Raw genomic sequence first — 5730 nt, forward strand, 5'->3', positions numbered from 1 at the left:
GAGACAGTGACTCAGAGGATCACAGTCACAGGTGGAGGGAGCCCCTGAGTACTGGAACTGTCCAATAGATACCTGGTATTGGGGACTGTAAGGTGGAGAGAGACAGTGACTGAGGATCACAGTCACAGGTGGAGGGAGCCCCTGAGTACTGGAACTGTCCAATAGATACCTGGTATTGGGGACTGTAAGGTGGAGAGAGACAGTGACTCAGAAGATCGCAGTCACAGGTGGAGGAGCCCCTGAGTACTGGAACTGTCCAATAGATACCTGGTATTGGGGTCTGTAAGGTGGAGAGAGACAGTGACTCAGGATCACAGTCACAGGTGGAGGGAGCCCCTGAGTACTGGAACTGTCCAATAGATACCTGGTATTGGGGACTGTAAGGTGGAGAGAGACAGTGACTCAGAGGATCACAGTCACAGGTGGAGGGAGCCCCTGAGTACTGGAACTGTCCAATAGGTACCTGGTATTGGAGACTGTAAGGTGGAGAGAGACAGTGACTCAGAGGATCACAGTCACAGGTGGAGGGGCCCCTGAGTACTGGAACTGTCCAATAGATACCTGGTATTGGGGACTGTAAGGTGGAGAGAGACAGTGACTGAGGATCACAGTCACAGGGGGAGGGAGCCCCTGAATACTGGAACTGTCCAATAGATACCTGGTATTGGGGACTGTAAGGTGGAGAGAGACAGTGACTCAGAGGATCACAGTCACAGGTGGAGGGAGCCCCTGTACTGGAACTGTCCAATAGATACCTGGTATTGGAGACTGTAAGGTGGAGAGAGACAGTGACTCAGAGGATCACAGTCACAGGTGGAGGGAGCCCCTGAGTACTGGAACTGTCCAATAGATACCTGGTATTGGAGACTGTAAGGTGGAGAGAGACAGTGACTCAGAGTTTCAGAGTCACAGGTGGAGGGAGCCCCTGAGTACTGGAACTGTCCAATAGATACCTGGTATTGGGGACTGTAAGGTGGAGAGAGACAGTGACTGAGGATCACAGTCACAGGTGGAGGAAGCCCCTGAGTACTGGAACTGTCCAATAGATACCTGGTATTGGGGACTGTAAGGTGGAGAGAGACAGTGACTCAGAGGGTCACAGTCACAGGTGGAGGAAGCCCCTGAGTACTGGAACTGTCCAATAGATACTTGGTATTGGGGGCTGTAAGGTGGAGAGAGACAGTGACTGAGGATCACAGTCACAGGTGGAGGGAGCCCCTGAGTACTGGAACTGTCCAATAGATACCTGGTATTGGGGGCTGTAAGGTGGAGAGAGACAGTGACTCAGAGGGTCACAGTCACAGGTGGAGGGAGCCCCTGAGTACTGGAACTGTCCAATAGATACCTGGTATTGGGGACTGTAAGGTGGAGAGAGACAGTGACTGAGGATCACAGTCACAGGTGGAGGGCACCCCTGAGTACTGGAACTGTCCAATAGATACCTGGTATTGGAGACTGTAAGGTGGAGAGAGACAGTGACTCAGGATCACAGTCACAGGTGGAGGAAGCCCCTGAGTACTGGAACTGTCCAATAGATACCTGGTATTGGAGACTGTAAGGTGGAGAGAGACTGTGACTGAGGATCACAGTCACAGGTGGAGGGAGCCCCTGAGTACTGGAACTGTCCAATAGATACCTGGTATTGGAGACTGTAAGGTGGAGAGAGACAGTGACTCAGAGGATCACAGTCACAGGTGGAGGAAGCCCCTGAGTACTGGAACTGTCCAATAGATACCTGGTATTGGAGACTGTAAGGTGGAGAGAGACAGTGACTCAGAGGATCACAGTCACAGGTGGAGGAAGCCCCTGAGTACTGGAACTGTCCAATAGATACCTGGTATTGGGGACTGTAAGGTGGAGAGAGACAGTGACTCAGAGGGTCACAGTCACAGGTGGAGGGAGCCCCTGAGTACTGGAACTGTCCAATAGATACCTGGTATTGGGGACTGTAAGGTGGAGAGAGACAGTGACTCAGGATCACAGTCACAGGTGGAGGAAGCCCCTGAGTACTGGAACTGTCCAATAGATACCTGGTATTGGAGACTGTAAGGTGGAGAGAGACAGTGACTGAGGATCACAGTCACAGGTGGAGGGAGCCCCTGAGTACTGGAACTGTCCAATAGATACCTGGTATTGGGGACTGTAAGGTGGAGAGAGACAGTGACTGAGGATCACAGTCACAGGTGGAGGGAGCCCCTGAGTATTGGAACTGTCCAATAGATACCTGGTATTGGGGACTGTAAGGTGGAGAGAGACAGTGACTCAGAGGGTCACAGTCACAGGTGGAGGGAGCCCCTGAGTACTGGAACTGTCCAATAGATACCTGGTATTGGGGACTGTAAGGTGGAGAGAGACAGTGACTCAGAGGATCATAGTCACAGGTGGAGGGAGCCCCTGAGTACTGGAACTGTCCAATAGATACCTGGTATTGGGGACTGTAAGGTGGAGAGAGACAGTGACTGAGAGGATCACAGTCACAGGTGGAGGAAGCCCCTGAGTACTGGAACTGTCCAATAGATACCTGGTATTGGGGTCTGTAAGGTGGAGAGAGACAGTGACTGAGGATCACAGTCACAGGGGGAGGGAGCCCCTGAGTACTGGAACTGTCCAATAGATACCTGGTATTGGGGACTGTAAGGTGGATAGAGGCAGTGACTCAGAGGATCACAGTCACAGGTGGAGGGAGCCCCTGAGTACTGGAACTGTCCAATAGATACCTGGTATTGGAGACTGTAAGGTGGATAGAGACAGTGACTGAGGATCACAGTCACAGGTGGAGGGAGCCCCTGAGTACTGGAACTGTCCAATAGATACCTGGTATTGGGGACTGTAAGGTGGAGAGAGACAGTGACTCAGGATCACAGTCACAGGTGGAGGGAGCCCCTGAGTACTGGAACTGTCCAATAGATACCTGGTATTGGGGGCTGTAAGGTGGAGAGAGACAGTGACTCAGGATCACAGTCACAGGTGGAGGGAGCCCCTGAGTACTGGAACTGTCGAATAGATACCTGGTATTGGGGGCGGTAAGGTGGATAGAGACAGTGACTGAGAGGATCACAGTCACAGGTGGAGGAAGCCCCTGAGTACTGGAACTGTCCAATAGATACCTGGTATTGGAGACTGTAAGGTGGAGAGAGACAGTGACTGAGGATCACAGTCACAGGTGGAGGGGCCCCTGAGTACTGGAACTGTCCAATAGATACCTGGTATTGGGGACTGTAAGGTGGAGAGAGACAGTGACTCAGAGGTTCACAGTCACAGGTGGAGGAAGCCCCTGAGTACTGGAACTGTCCAATAGATACCTGTTATTGGGGACTGTAAGGTGGATAGAGACAGTGACTCAGAGGATCACAGTCACAGGTGGAGGGAGCCCCTGAGTACTGGAACTGTCCAATAGATACCTGGTATTGGAGACTGTAAGGTGGAGAGAGACAGTGACTCAGGATCACAGTCACAGGTGGAGGGGCCCCTGAGTACTGGAACTGTCCAATAGATACCTGGTATTGGGGACTGTAAGGTGGAGAGAGACAGTGACTGAGGATCACAGTCACAGGTGGAGGGAGCCCCTGAGTACTGGAACTGTCCAATAGATACCTGGTATTGGGGACTGTAAGGTGGAGAGAGACAGTGACTGAGGATCACAGTCACAGGTGGAGGGAGCCCCTGAGTACTGGAACTGTCCAATAGATACCTGGTATTGGGGACTGTAAGGTGGAGAGAGACAGTGACTCAGGATCACAGTCACAGGTGGAGGGAGCCCCTGAGTACTGGAACTGTCCAATAGATACCTGGTATTGGGGATTGTAAGGTGGAGAGAGACAGTGACTCAGGATCACAGTCACAGGTGGAGGAGCCCCTGAGTACTGGAACTGTCCAATAGATACCTGGTATTGGAGACTGTAAGGTGGAGAGAGACAGTGACTGAGGATCACAGTCACAGGTGGAGGGAGCCCCTGAGTACTGGAACTGTCCAATAGATACCTGGTATTGGGGACTGTAAGGTGGAGAGAGACAGTGACTCAGAGGATCACAGTCACAGGTGGAGGGAGCCCCTGAGTACTGGAACTGTCCAATAGATACCTGGTATTGGAGACTGTAAGGTGGAGAGAGACAGTGACTGAGGATCACAGTCACAGGTGGTGGAAGCCCCTGAGTACTGGAACTGTCCAATAGATACCTGGTATTGGGGACTGTAAGGTGGAGAGAGACAGTGACTCAGAGGATCACAGTCACAGTTGGAGGGAGCCCCTGAGTACTGGAACTGTCCAATAGATACCTGGTATTGGGGACTGTAAGGTGGAGAGAGACAGTGACTCAGAGGATCACAGTCACAGGTGGAGGGAGCCCCTGAGAACTGGAACTGTCCAATAGATACCTGGTATTGGAGACTGTAAGGTGGAGAGAGACAGTGACTGAGGATCACAGTCACAGGTGGAGGAAGCCCCTGAGTACTGGAACTGTCCAATAGATACCTGGTATTGGGGACTGTAAGGTGGAGAGAGACAGTGACTCCGAGGATCACAGTCACAGGTGGAGGGAGCCCCTGAGTACTGGAACTGTCCAATAGATACCTGGTATTGGGGACTGTAAGGTGGAGAGAGACAGTGACTCAGAGGGTCACATTCACAGGTGGAGGGAGCCCCTGAGTACTGGAACTGTCCAATAGATACCTGGTATTGGGGACTGTAAGGTGGAGAGAGACAGTGAATCAGAGGATCACAGTCACAGGTGGAGGGAGACCCTGAGTACTGGAACTGTCCAATAGATACCTGGTATTGGGGACTGTAAGGTGGAGAGAGACAGTGACTGAGGATCACAGTCACAGGTGGAGGAAGCCCCTGAGTACTGGAACTGTCCAATAGATACCTGGTATTGGGGACTGTAAGGTGGAGAGAGACAGTGACTCAGAGGGTCACAGTCACAGGTGGAGGGAGCCCCTGAGTACTGGAACTGTCCAATAGATACCTGGTATTGGGGACTGTAAGGTGGAGAGAGACAGTGACTCAGAGGATCACAGTCACAGGTGGAGGGAGCCCCTGAGTACTGGAACTGTCCAATAGATACCTGGTATTGGGGACTGTAAGGTGGAGAGAGACAGTGACTGAGGATCACAGTCACAGGTGGAGGGAGCCCCTGAGTACTGGAACTGTCCAATAGATACCTGGTATTGGAGACTGTAAGGTGGAGAGAGAGACAGTGACTCAGAGGATCACAGTCACAGGTGGAGGAAGCCCCTGAGTACTGGAACTGTCCAATAGATACCTGGTATTGGGGACTGTAAGGTGGAGAGAGACAGTGACTGAGGATCACAGTCACAGGTGGAGGGAGCCCCTGAGTACTGGAACTGACCAATAGATACCTGGTATTGGGGACTGTAAGGTGGAGAGAGACAGTGACTGAGGATCACAGTCACAGGTGGAGGAAGCCCCTGAGTACTGGAACTGACCAATAGATACCTGGTATTGGGGACTGTAAGGTGGAGAGAGACAGTGACTGAGGATCACAGTCACAGGTGGAGGGAGCCCCTGAGTACTGGAACTGTCCAATAGATACCTGGTATTGGGGACTGTAAGGTGGAGAGAGACAGTGACTGAGGATCACAGTCACAGGTGGAGGGAGCCCCTGAGTACTGGAACTGTCCAATAGATACCTGGTATTGGGGACTGTAAGGTGGAGAGAGACTGTGACTGAGGATCACAGTCACAGGTGGAGGGAGCCCCTGAGTACTGG

The sequence above is a fragment of the Somniosus microcephalus genome, unplaced genomic scaffold (assembly GCF_052327205.1).
Source record: "Somniosus microcephalus isolate GS21.2 unplaced genomic scaffold, FLI_Smic_1.0 unresolved_chr6, whole genome shotgun sequence".
NCBI lineage: Eukaryota > Metazoa > Chordata > Chondrichthyes > Squaliformes > Somniosidae > Somniosus > Somniosus microcephalus.